Here is a 20,354-nt window from a genome sequence, read left to right as displayed (position 1 = left end):
TTCCATATAGATGGAGTTTCACAATTAAGTAAACATGGTGATAGCATTGGTCAGGACAAAATATATAATGGTGTATGCTCGAGGAAACAACCACGAGTAAGACAACATTCGAACATCATTGGTTCTGATTTGATTTGACGATAGCCCATACGCAAATCAAATATTTGGGTAAGACAATAGATCCAACAATTGACCGCGAGGATCAATCAATGAAGATATCATCTTTCTTCAACACACACACACACACACACACAAGGATATCCCTTTGGAATGAAGTGAGTCGGACAAGCTTTTATCTTCCAACTCTCCAAATTGTTGTTTAGCTTAACCAACTAGCTTAGGGTATCCGACACAGATTCTTGGAGAAAAGGTGGTTTACAAGAAAACCAACTTGATCACAAACTCAACATAGCGGTCAGGTGACAACCTGGTGATACTTCCGAGTAGATATTCGGAAAATCACAAACCACCGATATGTTACTAAGCTCGAGAAAAATCTTGCTGTTCAGGGCAAGACGATATGATCAAAAGAGCGAGGGATTGACACAATCCTAACTCATTGATCGAAGAGTGCACCGGAAATAAGGACTAGGTAGCACAATCAATCTTAGAATGATGATTCAGTAACTAATGTGCTAATAACAAAATCATTGTCCCTTAACTACCAAGCAACGGAGTTGCTAGGAGTATTGATTTCACACATCATGATTCACTTGTCGGCATTCCGGTTACAATAACACGAGAACCAAGGAATGAATAATGATGGCAAGAAGTATCACTGTGTCAAGAATTCATAAGAGCTGGTGCAATTCTCATGAAAATCCTGACATAAAGGGGGTAATACTCGAGGGTAGAACAAAATCAGAAGTTGGGTTGGCATTTTGATTTGCGGATTACAACTGCTTTGACCCAATCCTGGATATGGATGAGGTTCTGGAGTTTGTTTCTCGTCATTCTGGAATAGAATGGCTTGACGGACCACAAGAATAATAGGCATCGATGAACACGATTGCACAACTACTCCTTACTATTAATTGATAGATGGAGGTCAAAATATAACTAATGAGGGACAAGTCAAGGAACATATAACTTTCTAAGTTGTGGATGCATAGATTAGTATGTCGAACAAAGCTCAACATTTCTTCCGGATAACCCATGCAGAAAGGTGGAACTGGCAGAGTCACAACATAGAATGAGGAGCTCATCGGGAGCACTTTTGTTGTGATCTTTTGGTTCAAAAGAACTTCTGCCATAATGGTTCATGGTATTGGAAGAACGTATACCATGAACCTTGAGGACCATCACAAAGGTTTCTAAATAGTCCGATGCACTTGCAAATCTTTCCTCCATGTTCCCGATGTCCTTTTGGGCCAGATTAAGCACACTAATTGGTGTGTTGAGGTATTCTATTGCCTCGACATATATGTTGGAGTTATTATTATGACCCTAGGTGTCTTAGAGGATCACCTAGTAATCTAGCCATGTTTTATGTTCCCAGTGTGATGATTCTGGCAGTCATTCTCGAAAGCATCCCGTGATGCCCTTTAGTTAGTAGGCATTCTATTCCTGGGTTCTTGAACCCGAGATTCACCCTACTTACTTCATGTTGATAGTGTTTGGAGCTGTCAGGACCCCGATCCTAAGTCACACCAATCTAGCATGTAACATATCGTATCACTTTGCGGCCTCACGCACGGTATCCCCACGAGTGCCACCTTACCTGGACCGGGACCGTTTGCGCCTTTTGGCTCACGTATATGATAGTGCTGCTAGCATCCATATGACAAACAACCTTGGCCGACATGACTAGTCGTAAACCCAAGGTGGCGCTAACTTACAGGGACATGCATATGTGACCCAACAACGAACGTGTCGATCAGCAACATATGAACCCAAGTCGTAGCAAGCTACAAGGACTTAAAGGAACAACGTGTGACATTTCCCTGAAGGGACAGACACAAGAACGAAGAAGGACACATGCCGGCCAGCCAAAGTGTTCTGGAGCAGTAGCAAGCTACCATGGCTCAGTGGAAGCACTAGGAGATATTTCCCGGTAAGAGAGGCTACCAAGAATAAACAACTAGGTTGTCGGATCTCACACATACCAAGCATTTCAATAGCATACACACAATATGGTCGATATGTGCAAATACAACATGGCATCACAACAAAACTCTACGACTCAAAGCATTTATTCAATAGGCTCCGAGGAGTCAAGTATTACAAACATGGGTCTCATGACCCAACATTCAGAGCATACAAACAACGAAAGCATAACATGTCTGAGTACAAACAACTACAAATGAAAAGGGTTGAGAAGCCTGACTATCTACAAGATACTCCCAAGGTTACAAGATCGTAGCTGAGGTAATCAACCTAAATGTCGAAGTCCATGCAGAACTACTAGTGAGACTGAAGTCTCTCTGCAAAAACATAAATTAAGCAAACATGGGTACAAATGTAGTTAGCAAGACTTACATCAGAACTAGCTACATATGCATCAATATCAACAAAGGGGTGGTGGAGTTTAACTACAACAAGCCAGATTTGACTCGGTGGCTATCCTGATCTACGGCTGCAAGTAACTCTTTTGTGGTGGCACACACGAGTCCACATATTCACCATATCAATACACCACTATGGATCCGCTCCCATCTCCCTATGAGAACACCATCCATAGTGCTCACGCTTATCTTGTGCATTTTAGAGTATCCACTTTCACTTGTCTATGAACTGTATAAGCAACCAAGTGGTCCTTTACCGCGGACACGGCTATTCGAATAGATGATGTTAACCCTGCAGGGGTGTACTTCTTCACACATGCTCTCACCACTTGTCGCCATTTACACAACATGTACTCGGCAACCTTCAAGCGGAAGCCCAGCGAGGGTGTCGGCCATGACCTGACAAACCACACAAGTCCCTAGTGCAGGTTTATCGCCTATTCAGGTTCCATCCATAGGGAGTCCAGCCGAGGTTTCCACATACGACCCCGAATGATGTGTGCAGGGTTCTCGGGTCACCAAACGGGTGACTCGATACACCGGGCCACGTGCCTACCGCATCACAGCCCACCCTCGGGTCAGCGCTGCGCACGGCCTCCAGCATACTACAAACACCAGAAACTACTTGCAACTCCCAGACAGAGGACAAGGGCGGTTAATAAGTCGAGAGGGTCCATTGGTTTCGGGCCCAATGCGTGGTAGTAGCTGATCTTAAATCACATACGCAAATCTCAGCTCCTAAGGATGGTTCCAATGAAACAATCACCATGTACTCCTACATGGCCTCTCATCGGTACCTTTACCAAATCGTGTTCACACACTTAGCTCACATACAGTAGGACATATTCATCACCATCCCAATTCATCCTGATGAATCAGACCTAACTCAACTCTAAGCAGTAGCAAGCATGACAAACAAGCATGAATGAGTAGGCACATCAGGGCTCAAACAACTCCTACTCATGCTAGTGGGTTTCATCTATTTACTGTGGCAATGACAGGACATGCAGAGGAAAAGGGGTTCAACTACCACAACATGTAACAGATGAATCGTTGTTGTCCTAATGCAGTAAAAGAGAGCAGGAGCGAGAGAGTGGGGTTGTATCAGAATGAACAAGGGGTTTTTGCTTGCCTGGCACTTCTGAAGATAGTATAGTTCTTCATCGGTGTCATCGATCTCATCATCGGAACCACGTCTACCGAGAGGGAACAAAAACCACCAAACAACAAAGAACACCATCAATGCAATGCAACAATATGATGCATGATCATGACATGTCAATATGTTGTGATTGAGCTAACGCAACTAGCAACAGGTTAAATGAAGTTGGTTCGAACCCCAGGTTCAAATTCAAACTCCATATGTTAACATTCAAATGTCATTCATTTGATTTGTCCTACACAGTGGTCATGAGTTATTCTAACATGCATGAAAATGGTACAAATGGATAGATTGGATTTTTCTGATCATTTTCCATATATAAATTATTTCATTCTAAGGTATGGTTGAATTACTATGAATTTTTTGAAGTTTATACTATTTTCTAGAATTTTCTGGATTATTTTTAATCCAAAAAATGATTAACTGCGTTAGCATTGAGTAAGCATGATGTCAGCGAGTCAACTAAGCCTGACCAGGGTCAAACCTGACTAGTGGGTCCCACTGGCCAGTGTCATAGTGCTGGCTCACAGACAGGTGGGACCGGGTCAACAGCCACGTCAGCAAGTCAACACTGATGTGTGGGGTTGGTCAACATGTGACATGGCCCGGTCAAACTGACCCGTGGGGCCTGTGGGGTTAGTTTAATCTAAACAAAAACTGACCAGGGTTAAATAGGTAGTGGGGCCTGGCTGTCAGTGTCACTTTGTTAAACTAACCGCGGGGTTAGTGGCTAACCTAATCCGCCACGTCACCTAAACGGCGTTTAGCCACCGGTGCTAAGGTGAACGCGGCAACGCTCCTCGTCTGTCCATCTCCAGCAATGAGAGCTTGCATGACTGGGCTCTACGGACGCGGCACGGTGAGGCGCATTTGCTGGAGCATGCGAGGCGAGCTGGGGTGGCCGGTGGCCATGACGGTAGCGAGCTGGGCGGTGGCCAGAGCTCGGGTAGCTGCGGGGTTAGCGTTGTGGTGCGCAAACGAGCGAGGCCACCGGCTAGCGGGGCGCAACGCGTTCCAAGGAGCAGATTGGACTCGCCGGGGTGACCATTTGGTCACCGGAGCTGCGTCGGCGACGAGCTCAGGTGGCGGCAAATTCGGGCATAGGCGGTCTGGTAGCTACGGCGGCGTACGAGGAAGAAGAGAGGATGGCTGGGGTCAGAGGCTCATGGCGAGTCGGACGAGCAGGTCGGCGAGCTCGGAGACGGTCCGGAGCAGGCGGCGCGGCGAAGGGGATCTCCGGCGACCCGACGAGGAAGAAGGGTCGGGGATGGTGCTTTGAGGCATCTGGCGTTGCGCCAGACGACAGAGAGGTCGAGGCTGTCGAGCGGGAACTCCTAGACACGGCAGCGGGGCAAGGCAGTGGCACTGGCCACGGCAGCAGCGAGTGGCGGCGACGGTGGCGCTGCAGGAAGATAGTAGAGGAGGGGAAGGGGGTCCTGGAAGAGAGGGAAGAGGTGCAGGGGGGCGAGGGGGAGTGCGTGGCGTCGTCCAGAAGATCGGGGAGGGAGCCAACCAAGCAGGAGGTGGCCAAGCGCGACGGCGGCGCTCGCCACTGAGCTGCTTCGTGCGCTGGCACAGGAAGAAGACATGCATGCCCCTGGTGGGCTGGGCTGCCTTCTCCACTGGGTCAGGTAAGTTAGGTGAGTTTCTGCTGTATTTATTTTTCTGTTTTGTTTTCTTTTATTTATTTATTTGCCACTGTTTAAATTCAAATAGAATTCAAACTGATGCCAAAACTTTCTGAAATATTTTATGTTGCAGACATGGACCTAGCCACATGCCCATAAAATATTTGAGGAGCATTTGAAGATATATTCTAGTTATATGAATATAAATTCAAATTCAAAATACAATATGATTTAAATCAGTGCCCAAAATTATTCTTTAAAAACATTCATTATTTTTGGTTTGGATCAAGACCATTGCCAAAAATATCAAACATCAATGAAGAGCATTTTGGGTTCATTGAATGCAATTTTGAGGGTTCTTTGACCTTCCTTTAATTAAATTTTTGAGGCTTTCAAATTTCCTCAGTTCAACTTTTAGAATTTAGACATGATGCATGGATGCAAAGCCACTAATTATAAGCAAATTCTAGGGTTGTGACAATGGTCTTCCTATGAGTGGTGCCTTCCTCGGAGTGTTTGATCCACCAATCACTGACAGAGCTCTCCAGATGTCATAAAGATGTGTCCAAGCTCTCAATATGAAGCTTGTCCATCACCAAGCGCCATAGCCGGATAGTGATCCGACACTTGAAAAATAGGTGGCCACCCGATTGTTGCACCGTCTTGCAAAGCAAACAAAGGCCACAATTCGCCTGTCCCCGCTTGGCCAATCCGCCAGCGGTCCAGATGCTCTCTTGCATGACCAACTAAGCAAAGAACTTGACTTTCGGCGGTGCCCAAACATTCCACACGATTGCTCCATAGGTGAGCGAGTTAGTCCTGGGAACTATGCCTTGTATGCAGAGGCCGACGAGTATTGCCCACTGGTCGTGTGCTTCGAAACAATATCTTCAGCAACCTGCTCATGAAGTTGCACCTCATGGAGAAACATCCAAAGCATGAAGAATATGCAAACGTGTTGGCAGTGATGATGGTAGGAGGTTTGATCTCGAAGATCTATGCATTGTGCTTTAGAACCTCCCCCACTTTCCAATTTTTTCTTGTATACACACCTCATAAATAAGTGGAGCGATACCCATGGGCTTACGACCAAGGAGCCAAGGTGAGCTTTGACATGGTATGATGTATAACCATCGGTTCAGTAGATGATTCCTTTGTATTACTCGAAAGGTTTGGGAAAATAAAATGGCCTATTTTCTCCTTTTTTGAGAGGGATTAAAGTTATGAACATGATCTAGTGAGCAGAATGCCGTCATGACTTCCTAAGTATAGGAATTGTAGTCTCTAAGTATATTTCTCTATGGTGTTACTTCTTAACTCAATTTCGTCTTTGTATTTAGCATGCCTTCTTTACTGGTAAAGAATCACATTAGATATATCTGAATTTTAGGTAAGTAGGTGAGCATGAGTAAACTGCTTCAGCATCCTCGCCCGCTTCCCGCACCCACCGCCGGGGCTACCATAGCCAAGTGGTCAAGCAGTCCCTGCCGCAAATCCAGTCACAAGACGACGGATCGAGGCCGAAGATGTCACAAAACAGCGTAGCCATGGCAAATCTTGAAGGGTCGCTCTTTTGAACTGCCATTCTCGCTCGCGATGTCGCTCTATCTAACACGAGGATGGCGCCACAACACAGACGGAGCCATTGTGGCCTCACGTTGGCGTGTGGGAACTAGGGTTCCACTCGCCCTCCTAGGCCGCTAGAGCGCATGAGTAACTCAATTCATTATAGATTACCCAAATGTTAATAGATTATTAGATCTACTTAAAGTAAAGAATGAATATACAAGGAAAGATTGGCTTTTGGCAGGGACGTGCGTTACATGCGCATGCATACTAGTTGAACTAAAAACGCAAGTTACATTTTATACCAAACTAAACCATGCTTTTTTGAATCAGGGTTCGCCTATATCACATCTAGATGTGAGATAATACCTCACATTTAAGTATGATGTCCGTGCCACCACATTTTTTTAGTGTTGCTACAATCTAAGTTGGGTCAACTGGTAGTCACTTAATTACAGCGTGCACGTATAAAAATTCTAAAAAAGCAGCACCTTAAAGAGGTTTCAAACTTGCAACCTCCCAATGCTAAACAAATCCTAATAGCCACTCGAACTAATTTCTATTGTTGTCTAATTGTGAGCGTGAGTATTTAATAACTTACTACACTGTTAGATTTATTTATTTATTGTTTTTCTGAACATTTGAATGAAAGTTGTGAACAATTTTGAAATGCCGTATATTTTATAAAATGCAAAATAAATGAAAAAGTGTGAACAATATTTGGAAAAATGAACAAATTTTGAAATCCCAAACACTTTTTAAAATTTTGTTTTTTAAAACACTACAAAAAAATATGAAAATGGGGACATTCTGGAAAATTGTATACTACTATGATATTTAGAAAAAAGGTGGGGAACTAACTCAATGGGCTCGCCACTAAAACTCATATAAATGGTGGGTTTTTTCAAAAACATACACATAAAAACTTGGGTCCCTCCGACTTGGTTGCATATCTTTCAGAAATATCAAGAATGGATTGAAGTTGGCTTACAACCGGGACATTTGAAAAAATGGGTTGGGCCCAAAATATAATGAAGAATGTTGAGTAGCTAAAAGCACAAAAAAAAATGTGAAGTAGTAACTGTCAGGGTGTGGGCTCACATTTTGCATACTGAAGATGGAATTTTACCTAGGATAAAAATTTGTTTGGCAACCCAGTTGCAAGTTGGTGTGAATTGTAATTGCCCAAAATAAAAGTTGCATCCCAATTGCAAGTCGGTGGTGGACTTGCAACTGAACGTGAAGAATAAAAAAACAACCACTCGCAAAAATGAGGGTGGGATTGTAACTAAGGCAACCAAAAAAGATCAAAAAAGCATGATTGCAAGTAGAAGGTAGACTGTATCTAAGGCAAACAAAACAGATGAAAATAATGCCTGATTGTAAGTAGAGGCTGGACTTGCGACTAGGAGCGGAGAACAAAAAGGGGTCAATGCTAGTTGTAAGCCGAGATGGACTTGCAAACTGAGGCCACAAGAAAAACTTTGAGCCCATTTGCAAGTTGATAGCGGGGCTTGCTATTGGGATGAAAACAAAACAACGATCCAAATTGCAAGTCGAGGATGGACTTGCAACCGATATAACCACACAAAACTATGCGATTAGTTGCGATATGAGGGTGGACTTGGAGCTGGTATGGAAAACAAACTACAATTCCACTTGCGAGTCGAGGGTGGACTTGCAACTGGGACACCTACACAAAACTATACACTAGTTGTGAGTCAAGGGTGGACTCGAAACTAGGATAACTACGAACCTAGTTGCGAGTCGAGGCTGAACTTGCAACTAGGATGAAAAACAAACTACAATCCTAGTTGTGAGTCGAGAGTGGACTTGCAACTAGGATGAAAAAAAATCATGGACCCAGTTGTGAGTCGAAGGATGGACTTGCAACTTAGATGACAACAACACTATGGCCCGAGTTGCGAGTCAAGTGTGTACTTGCAACTAGGACAACTACGAAATTACGAGCTTGGTTGCGAGTTCAGGATGAACTTGCAATTGGGATGAAACAAACTACTGCCTTAGTTGCAAGTCGAGGGTGGACTTGCAACTGGTACAACTACACAAAATTATGAGACTAGTTTTGAGTCGAGGGTGGACTTGCAACTGGGATGAAAAAAAACTAAATGCATAGTTGCTAGTCGGAGCGTGAACTTGCAACTAGGACATAAATGAAAACTATGGTCCTGGTTGCGAGTTAAGCGTGGACTTACAACTGGGATGCAAACTACGGGCCTAGTTCCGAGTCGGAGGGTGGACTTGCAACTAGGATGCCACAAAATTACGGTCCCAATTGCGACTCAAGGGTAGACTTGCAACTGGGAGAACTACGAAACTACGAGCCTAGTTGCAAATCGAGGGTGGACTTGCATCTAGGATGAAACAAACTATGGTCCAAATTGCAAGTCGAGGGTGAACTTGACTTGGAACTAGTACAACTACGCAAAAATATGAGACTAGTTTCAAGTCGAGGGTAGACTTGAAACTGGGATGAAAACAAACTACAATCCCGGTTGCGAGTCGAGGATCGAGTTGCAACTGGGATAAGTACACAAAGAAATTGTCAAGGGTGGACTTGCAACTGGGACACAACTGCAAGCCTTGTTGCGAGTCAAGGGTGGATTTGCAACCGGGATGAAAAACAAACTATGGTCCCAATTGCAAATCATAGGTTGACCTGCAGCTAGGACAACAACCAAACTACAGGCCGAGTTGTGATTTTGTGGACTTGCAACTAGGAAAACTATAAAACTATGAGCCGAATTTTGATTCGAAGGTGCACTTGCAACTAGGATAAAAATAAACCATGGGTCGAGTTGGGAGTCAAGGGTGGACTTGCAACTAGGACAACTACACAAAACTACTATAACATTTAGGAGTCGAGGATTAACTTGCAATTAGGACAATAACAAACTACGAGCCCAGTTGTGAGTCGAGCTTGGACTTGCAACTGGGATGAAAAATAAAACACATGCCAAGTTCTGATTCGAGGGTAAGCATTCTACTGGGACAACTACGAGCTCATTTACGAGTCGGGCGGACTTGCAACTGGGACAACTATGAAACTATGATCCCAATTGCGAGTCAAGTGTCGATCTGCAACTGGGATGAAACAAATTATGGGCCTAGTTGTGAGTAAATGGTGGACTTGCAATCGGGATGAAAAACAAAACATGTGCTTCAGTTGCGAGTCAAATGTGAGCTTGCAACCATGATGAACAAACTCTAGGGGCCGAGTTGCGAGTTGAGGGTATGCTTGTAACTGGGCCACTGCACAAAACTACGACACGAGTTGCGAGTCAAGGAAGGACTTGGAACTGGGACAACTACAAACATGAACCCAATTACAAGTCAAGGGTTGATTTATGAATGGGATGAAATAAACTATGGGCCCAGTTGCGAGTCAAGGATGGATCTGCAACTAGGATAAAAACAGAACACATGCCAAGTTACGAGAGTCAAGGCCGGGCTTGAAACTGACATGAAACAAACTACGGGCCTAGTAGTGAGTCATGTGTATACTTGTAACTAGGACAACTACACAAAATTACAATACAAGTTGCAAATTGAGGGTGGACTTGCAACTAGGACAGCTACACAAAACTATGATACGAGTCGTGAGTCATGAGTAGACTTGCAACTGGGACAACTACAAATGCGAGCCAAGTTGCGAGTCGAGGGTGGACTTGCAACTGGGATGAAGAAAAGCATAGGCCCAGCTCTGAGTCAAGGATGGGCTTACAACTAGAATGAAACAAACCATGGGCCCAAATTCGAGTCAAGAATTTACTTGTAAATGTGAAAGTGCAACTATCCCTGGGTGGTTTTGGTAATTCCTAACAACATATAGCTCATTGAGCTAATGCTATTTCAAGATAAATATTTCAGGAAAGCTCACTGATTGGCATGGCATGGATGATAAAAGTGGATCCCTCAAAATGCTAAGAACAAAAGGATTGGCTCAAGCTCAAAGCACAAGACTCTACATTTTATGTTTTAGTGATCCAAGATCACATTGAGTCTATAGGAAAAGCCAATACTATCAAGGAGGGATGAGGTGTTGCTTAATGAGTTTCTTGCTCAAAATGCTTAGTGATATGCTCCAAAGCCCTCAACTACTTTCTCACATCCACATATGACCCAAATCAAAAGTCAAACTCGGCCCCACCGAAACCATCTATCCGGCGCCACCGAGTTCATATGTCATAGCCATAGCCACAGACCCTAGTCTTTTCGGTCTTACCGATAGGGATCTCGGTCTCACCGAGATGGGATTGCAATCTTTCTCTTTCCCTTCGTAATGTTTTGGTCAAACCGAGATGAGCGATCGGTCCCACCGAGATTTCAATGCAAACTCCTTGTTTCCCCTTCGTAACGTTTTGGTCTAACCGAGATGAGCGAATCGGTCCCACCGAGTTTGCCTGACCAACCCTCTGTGTGTCTATTATCAAAATCAATCTCACCGAGTTTGTGTAATCGGTCTCACTGAGATTACATTATGCCCTAACCCTAACCATATCGGTCCCACCGAGATGACATGTTGGTCCCACCGAAAATCCTAACGGTCACATTATTTCCTAAATCGGTCCGACCGAGTTTCAGGATTCGGTCCCACCGAGTTTAGTAAGTTGTGTGTAACAGTTAGATTTTGTGTGGAGGCTATATATACCCCTCCACCCACTCTTCACTCGTGGAGAGATCCATCAGAACATACCTACTCTTCCAACATACATTTTCTGAGAGAGAACCACCTACACTTGTGTTGAGGTCAAGATCTTCTATTCCTACCACATAAATCTAGATCTCTAGCCTTCCCCAAGTTGCTCTCCACTCAAATCTTCTTTCCACCAAATCCAAATCCTGTGAGAGAGAGTTGAGTGTTGGGGAGACTATCATTTGAAGCACAAGAGCAAGGAGTTTATCATCAACACATCATTTGTTACTTCTTGGAGAGTGGTGTCTCCTAGATTGGCTAGGTGTCACTTGGGAGCCTCCGACAAGATTGTGGAGTTGAACCAAGGAGTTTCTAAGGGCAAGGAGATCGCCTACTTCGTGAAGATCTACCCCTAGTGAGGCAAGTCCTTCATGGGTGACGACCATGGTGGGATAGACAAGGTTGCTTCTTCGTGGACCCTTCGTGGGTGGAGCCCTCCATGGAGTCGCGCAACCGTTTGCCTTCGTGGGTTGAAGTCTCCATCAACGTGGATGTACGATAGCACCACCTATCGGAACCACGGCTAAAAAATCTTCATGTCAACAATGCGTTTGCTCCCTTAAACTCCTCCCTTTACCTTCATATGCAATTGTTTTACATTCCGCTGCTATACTCTTAGAATTGCATGTGTAGGTTGATTGCTTGACTTGTGCTAAGTTGCTAAAATCTGCCAAGAACTAAAATTGGGAAAAGGCTAGATTTTTATTTGGTCAAGTAGTCTAATCACCCCCCCCCCCTCTAGACATACTTTTGATCCTACAAGTGGTATCAGAGCTTTGGTCTCCATTTGCTTTGATTTCCATAGCTTTTGGTGGTCATAGCCTTGGTTTCACAACCTCGGCGAGTATGAGTCTAGCGAGGGAAATTACCACCGTAGAGGTCCTTACTTTGATGGTACTAATTTTGCTAGTTGGAAGCATAAGATGAAAATGCATATTCTTGGACATAGCCCCGATGTTTGGGCTATTGTGTGTATTGACTTGCAAGGTGAATTCTTTGATGGGAGAGAACCGAACCGTGAAGATACCGCGGAAGAATTGAAGATGATGCAATACAATGCTCAAGCTTGTGATATCCTCTTAAACGGATTATGCCCCGAAGAATTCAACAAAATCAGCCGTCTTGAGAATGCAAAGGAAATTTGGGATACTTTGATTGACATGCACGAAGGTACCGACTCCGTCAAGGAATCCAAATTGGATGTGCTTCAAAGTCAACTTGACAAGTCCAAAATGAAGGATGCTTAAGGTGTCACTAAGATGTACTCTAGGCCTGCTCTCATCACAAATGAGATTGCCGGCTTAGGAAGTGAAGAGATGACCGACAAATTCATCATCAAGAAGATCCTAAGAGCCTTGGATGGAAAATATGATACCATGTGCACAGTGATCCAAATGATGCCCAATTACAAAGATCTCAAGCCAACGGAAGTCATTGGAAGAATTGTTGCTCATGAGATGTCACTCAAGAATAAGCAGGAGCTCCACAACAAGTCAAGTGGTGCTTACAAAGCCTCATGTGAAGCTCCCACATCATCAAGTGAGAAACAAACCTTCAATGAAGAATTGAGCCTAATGGTGAAGAACTTCAACAAGTTCTACAAGAATAGAAGCAATGAAAGAAGCTCCAAAGCAAGGTCCTACAATGACAAAAGTTCTTCTAGTCGTGAGCGTAATTGCTACAATTGTGGAAGACCCGGACACTATTCCAATGAGTGTACGGCTCCCTACGAAAGAAGAGAAGACTATCCAAAAAGAAGGAGTAGAAGAGAAGAATCACCATCAAGAGAAAGAAGGAGTAGAGATGATCGTTATGAACGAAGAATATCCCGGAGAAGCAAGGATCGGAAAGGAAGGACAAGTCATCAAGGAGCTACACAAAACGAAGACATCAAGCTCATGTTGGTGAATGGGTATCCGGCTCCGACTCCGACAATCACTCTGAGAGAAGCTATCACTCCGACTCCGAATATACTCAAGATGAAGGTGTTGCCGGTCTAGCACTTGTGTCAACAAACTCCTACGACATATTTGATTCACCAAATGAAGGACTTGGAAGATGCTTCATGGCTAAAGGCCCAAATGTATCACACCCCGAGTATGTTGATTTCAATAGTGATGAAGATGACTTGTTAGGTGATGATGATTTACTTGTTGACAACTCTAGTGATGAATACTATGATAAAACGTCAATTAATCATGCTAAACAAGATAAACCGAATGACAATGATGAGGAAAAGATTGAGCGCCTAACTAAAGAACTAAACACTCTTAAGTTAGCTCATGAAACTATCTTGGAAGATCATCGAGAACTTTTAAACACTCATGAGAAGTTACGCTTTGAAAAGCTCAACCTTGAGCAAGAGCATGAGTTTTTAAAGGCAAATCAATGATGATCTCCGCAAGAAAAGTTCTTCTTACATTGCCAAGCGTTTACTCTTATCTACTTACATGCCACAAGTCAAGTCTTGTAACAAGAACAAGAAAGATTCTTCTTCTAGTAGTAACAATAATCATGCTAAATCCAATGTTGTTGCTTCTAGTAGTTCTCTTGATTCCACTAATGATTCTCTTAGCCAAGTTCCACTTGAGCAAGAAAATAGCTTATTGAAGGGAATTATAGAGAAAGGTGTTTATAAGAGTCTTACCGGAAGTAAGCAATTCAAGGAAATTGTACGCAAGCAAGGAAGGCACCGGAAGAATCAAGGTGTTGGTTTTGAATGAAAGTTCAATGCCAATGGATTTGAGTGGGAAGAAGATCAATACCCCAAGACGAAGTTTGTTCCTCAACAAGAGAAGTATGATCCTGCTTCTTTCAAAGGGACAGAAGCTCAAGATCATCTTCCACCACAAGACCACAAGCAAAAAGGCAAGGACAAGCTTCAAGAGGAGATTGATGCATTTGAAGAAGCTCCTAAGGCCATGGTCAAGTGGGTTCCCAAGACTACATCAAGTTCTACTTCATCGAGTACAACTACAACTCCAAGGATTCGCATCAAGATGATGTGGATCCCAAAGAAGAAGAACTAGAGAGTTCTTGAGGGTGACTCCGCCAACATACTTCACTCTTATCATTTTGGCAAGGACAAGTGCAATAAACTTCCACATCTTGCACTAGTTCAAGGAGTCACAAATCCTCTTGTTGGTAAGACAAGGGACAAGGTAACCTAATGCTTTCATGGACATCATCTTGTGTACGCATCACTCTATGTCTATGGATATCCTTGTTTGTTCCTTGTGGGACTAACCCGTGTAGGTATTGAAAGTGCAACTCACTCCAATGGATTGCTCCAAATGATCTACATCAACATGAGCATCCACATCTTCAACACCTACATGAAGTCATCATCGACAAAACCCAAGGTTAGTTCATCCCTCTTAGGGGGGATCTCACATCTAGGGGGAGCTTTACTCTAAGAATTGAGCTAAAGCAACTCTAATGGTGTGAACACAACAATGCTTTATGTAAAAGTGGTAACCCCACTTGTGCTTAAACAGTGAGTATGACCTATGATCAAATGTTCTCATTTGACTCCTAAGTCAATATGCTCATATATAGATGACCTAGTCATCGCCAATTGCTTGATAGATGCTAGAATTGGTTGTGCATGCTTTGCCACATATTTCACTTGCCATTTTATTGTGTGAGCATGTTGGTTGCATATTTTTCTCATTCGAGGACATCCACTTGTAGTTTTGATTGTTTGGTTTCTTTTCTCTTTGCCAAGTGGATGGACAAGAATGCCTAAGAACCTTCTCTAGCTATCTATGCTCTTCTTGTCTCAAACTCTATTCATGCTACATCACAAAGTTTGATCAAGTCAGATTCGAACCACTCTGTGTGAGGAGCACTCGGAGTCCCTGATTCGTCATAGACTTAAACTTCTAAAACCTCTTTGTGCATTTCGGTCTGACCGATTCTTCCTTTTTGGTCATATCGAGATCACTAAGTTGATCTAGGTTTTCAACCTCGGTGCAACCGATTAGAACCTTTCGGTCACACCGAGTTGCAGTAACTGCTTGCAGTTTTGCATCTCGGTGCCACCGAGTTGTTCCACTCGGTCACACCAACAGGGTCAGGCTATATATACCCCCGGGTCAAAGTTTGGAAATTTTTCTGAAACCCCTTCGCCCGCGCATAGCCTGCTCTGCCTTCTCGAGTCTCCGGATCGTCCTCCTCGTTGCTAGCGACCTCCCACCGCTGGTCTCCGTCGCCGTCAACGCCATTCTGCCCCACCGTTGCTGCTGTAGCAAGTTCATCACTGAACTAGGGTATGGACTTGAAACTTTATGCTATCCCCACTCTGATTCCTAGCACATTGCATTGCCATGAATCTTGTCACGTTTGAAATCTTTCTATCCAGCGAAATCACTCCATAGATTAGATTTGGATTGAAAATTTAGGGTTAGGTTTCCACCGAATTCATTTCGGACCGACCGAGTTGTAGAAATCGGTCTCACCGATTTGGCTTAGGCCATTGCACATGTGATTCTCGGTCTGACCGAGATCGATTCTTTGTGAAACCCTAGCAGTCTCGGTGCCACTGAACTGTGACTCGATCTGACCAAGTTCACTAGTTTAGGTTCCAGAAGCTGCTTCGGTATCACCGAGTTTACAAATCGGTAGCTCCAAAATGCTTTCTGTGAAAAACTAAAACTAAGTTTTTGATTCAATTATTTTGCAAAAAAAACCTTTGTGCTTTGTGATTCTCATCCACTCTACCTCATCTACATCTATTCACAGGGTCTGCTGTCAGAGTTTGCAATATGTCTGATCAAAGTGACAGTCAAAACAAGACAGAGGAGCAAGTTCAGATGAGTGAGGGCACTAGTCCCTGAAGCAGTTATGATGATGGCAGCAGGAGCACACCCAACAATTTGTCAAAAGCTGCCACCAGGGCAAGGAAGAAGAAAACCTCATATTCTGAAGATGAGGACTATGTGGCTATTGAGGATGAGGCCACTTCTAAGAAGAAGGTGCTGAAAAAGGAGTATGGCACAGCTGCAACCACTAAGCCAGGAATGAAAACAAAGGTTCCTGCCAAGAGAGTTCCTATGTCGAAGGTCAGAGCATCCACTCAAGAGACTTTGGGATCTGAACCCAAAAGGGTTGCTGCAGAAGGAAAGAAGAAGGAAAGAAAGAGAGGGAGATGGTGCAACAAAGTTGATCCAATGGCAGAATTTGAGAAGCACTCTTCTGATGAGAAAGAAGAAGAGGAAGAGGATGTTGCACCATCTCCTAAAGCTCAGAAGCTAATGGGAGATGCAATCAAGTCAGGGGCTGCTCCATCTAAGCCCAAAGCTGCTCCCAAGGCTGCTGCTCCAGCACCAAAGCCTAAACCCAAGAGGAACACCAGAAATATTCATGCATCTGAGAAGAACAAGGCCCCAGTGCCTGAAGCTGCTCAAGAAGATGATGATTCTCTTGTTTTGAGAAAATCGAAGCCCAAGATTCCTGATCACAATGATGCTCATCCAGTTGCTGAGGAAATGCATATCAGAAAGGATGCTGGACTGAGATTGTGGAGATAATCAGACCCTTATGCTGTGAGGAGAAGGACATCAGTTGACTACAGATTCCACACAAATGAGCAACATGATTTCTATGAAACCATTTTGCTTGACAAAAAGTCCATTGTGTGTGACATGAGATGGATCAACTGGGAATACATCAAGAAGAATGAAGCTCACTATCCAGGAGTGTATGATAGCTTCAAGTCTTGTGGAGTAGATGACTTTGTTGCCCAGAAGCTCACCAAGTGGAATGATGAGCTCATCATGCAGTTTTACTCCACAGCTCATTTCTTCCCAGATGGGAGGATTGTCTGGATGTCTGAGGGTACTAGGTACCAATCCACAGTTGAGGAATGGGCTGAGCTGATCAATGCCCCTAAGGAATCTGAAGATGACTTGGATGTATATGTAGAGAATAAGAAAGACCACAACTCTATGGCTCACATGTACAGAGAGATCCCAGAAAAGGCTTTGGAAACTCACAATCTTGGATCTGTGCATTTCTTGTTGTCTGGTCTGCCTACTATCAATTGGATTCTTAGGCACACATTGCTTCCCAAGTCAGGAGATCACAAAATGATCAGAGGTCATGCTATCAACTTGCTGCACTTGTTTGATATACCTCAGAAACTCAAAGTCATGAGCCTGATTGTGGAAACAATCAAGAGAACTGCAGCTGATCAGGAGAGGAGTTGTGGGTATGCTCCACACATTCAGGAGCTCATCAACTCAAAGATGGGCACAGGCACATATCTTTTGGACAAGGAGCATCTACCCCTATATCCTGAATTTGAAGACAACACTGTTGAGATGAATGAGGAGGAACCATCATCTGTGCAAGCACATGAAAAGAGAGAGAAAGCAAGGGCGGAGAAAGCTGCAAAGATGCCAACTGCAGAAGAGGCATCTCAAGTGTTTCTGAAGAACAAGCAAGACCAACTTGGCTACTTGATTGCCTCCACCTTGAGGATTGAGAAGGGCTTGGCCACCCTGACTCAAAACCAGGAGAGCTTGGAGAGAATCATAGAGCAGAAGTTTTATGCACTTGATGTGAAGGTCACAGAAATCCAAACTGCAGTTGAGCAACTTCGGGAGGAAGTGGAGGAGAAGAAGGGCAAGTCTACCACAGATGCATTTGCTAGAGTGCTCAGAGGTCAGAGATCTACTGCAGTTCCTGTTCCAGACACCAGAGCCACATCATCTGCGCCAGCTGCCACAGCCTCAGTGCCCCCAGCTCCAGCACCCACTCCACCAGCTCCAGCTACATCAGCTGATGCTTTTGTCCTTGGAGTCATCTCTACACCACCACATGAAGATCAAGCCTGAGAATCGATTAGTACTATGCATTTTTGAACTTTTTTGGTAACTTGTTGCCAAAGGGGGAGAATAATGTATAGATCATAGGCTTCGAGAGAGAGTGTTGCCTTTTATCTCTCTTGCTTTTGGTGGTTGAACTTCTTTATATGTGTGTTTGCTTGATACATTATGCCTTCGTGAGATACTTGGATGATCATGTGTTTGATCATATGCTACCTTTATGCTTGTTGGATGACATTATCCTATATATCCTTATATGATCATTTACTTTGCTTGGTGATGAGTGCATGTGTTTAATTATTCTCATTTTGAGCGCTCCACCAAGATGTATGTGACATGGAAGAGTGACCCATGATCCTAACTCATTGTGCATTTGCAGTCCAAAGCAAATTTTTAAAATAGTGCGCAACTTTAGGGGGAGCTCTTACTTATCACATACTTCTCAAAGCGATGATGTCTTTCAAATCTTATTATCATTTGTCGAAGCTTTGATCTATATGTTGTCATCAATTACCAAAAAGGGGGAGATTGAAAGTGCAACTATCCCTGGGTGGTTTTGGTAATTCCTAACAACATATAGCTCATTGAGCTAATGCTATTTCAAGATAAATATTTCAGGAAAGCTCAATGATTGGCATGGCATGGATGAGAAAAGTGGATCCCTCAAAATGCTAAGAACAAAAGGATTGGCTCAAGCTCAAAGCACAAGACTTTAAATTTTATATTTTAGTGATCCAAGATCACATTGAGTCTATAGGAAAAGCCAATACTATCAAGGAGGGATGAGGTGTTGCTTAATGAGTTTCTTGCTCAAAATGCTTAGTGATATGCTCCAAAGCCCTCAACTACTTTCTCACATCCACATATGACCCAAATCAAAAGTCAAACTCGGCCCCACCGAAACCATCTATCCAACGCCCCCGAGTTCAGATGTCATAGCCATAGCCACAAACCCTAGTCTTTTCGGTCTCACCGATAGGGATCTCGGTCTCACCGAGATGGGATTGCAATCTCTCTGCTTCCCTTCGTAATGTTTTGGTCAAACCAAGATGAGCGATCAGTCCCACCAAGATTGCAATGCAAACTCCCTATTTCCCCTTCGTAACGTCTTGGTCTAACCGAGATGAGCGAATCGGTCCCACCGAGTTTGCCTGACCAACCCTCTGTGTGTCTATTACCAAATCGGTCTCACCGAGTTTGTGTAATCGGTCTCACCGAGATTATGTTATGCCCTAACCCTAACCATATCGGTCCCACCGAGATGACATGTTGGCCCCACCGAAAATCCTAACGGTCACATTATTTCCTAAATCGGTCCGATCGAGTTTCAGGATTCAGTCCCACCAAGTTTGGTAAGTTGTCTGTAACGGTTAGATTTTGTGTGGAGGCTATATATACCCCTCCACCCACTCTTCACTCGTGGAGAGAGCCATCAGAACGTACCTACACTTCCAGCATACATTTTCTGAGAGAGAACCACCTACACTTGTGTTGAGGTCAAGATCTTCCATTCCTACCACATAAATCTTGATCTCTAGCCTTCCCCAAGTTTCTTTCCACTCAAATCTTCTTTCCACCAAATCCAAATCCTGTGAGAGAGAGTTGAGTGTTGGAGAGACTATCATTTGAAGCAGAAGAGCAAGGAGTTCATCATCAACACACCATTTGTTACTTCTTGAAGAGTGGTGTCTTCTAGATTGGCTAGGTGTCACTTGGGAGCCTCCGACAAAATTGTGGAGTTCAACCAAGGAGTTTATAAGGGCAAGGAGATCGCCTACTTCGTGAAGATCTACCCCTAGTGAGGCAAGTCCTTTGTGGGCAACGGCCACGGTGGGATAGACAAGGTTGCTTCTTCGTGGACCGGATAGTGAAGATTAGCGATAGGATTATAGAAAATGAGTTTTTAGCCGATTTCTAGGAAAACCCGTTTTACGTCAGTTTTTACGA

This window comes from Triticum aestivum, chromosome 7B, assembly GCF_018294505.1.
Source record: "Triticum aestivum cultivar Chinese Spring chromosome 7B, IWGSC CS RefSeq v2.1, whole genome shotgun sequence".
In the NCBI taxonomy this organism is placed as follows: Eukaryota; Viridiplantae; Streptophyta; class Magnoliopsida; order Poales; family Poaceae; genus Triticum; species Triticum aestivum.
The sequence above is the reverse complement of the archived record's forward strand: the minus strand, read 5'-3'. Positions refer to the sequence as shown.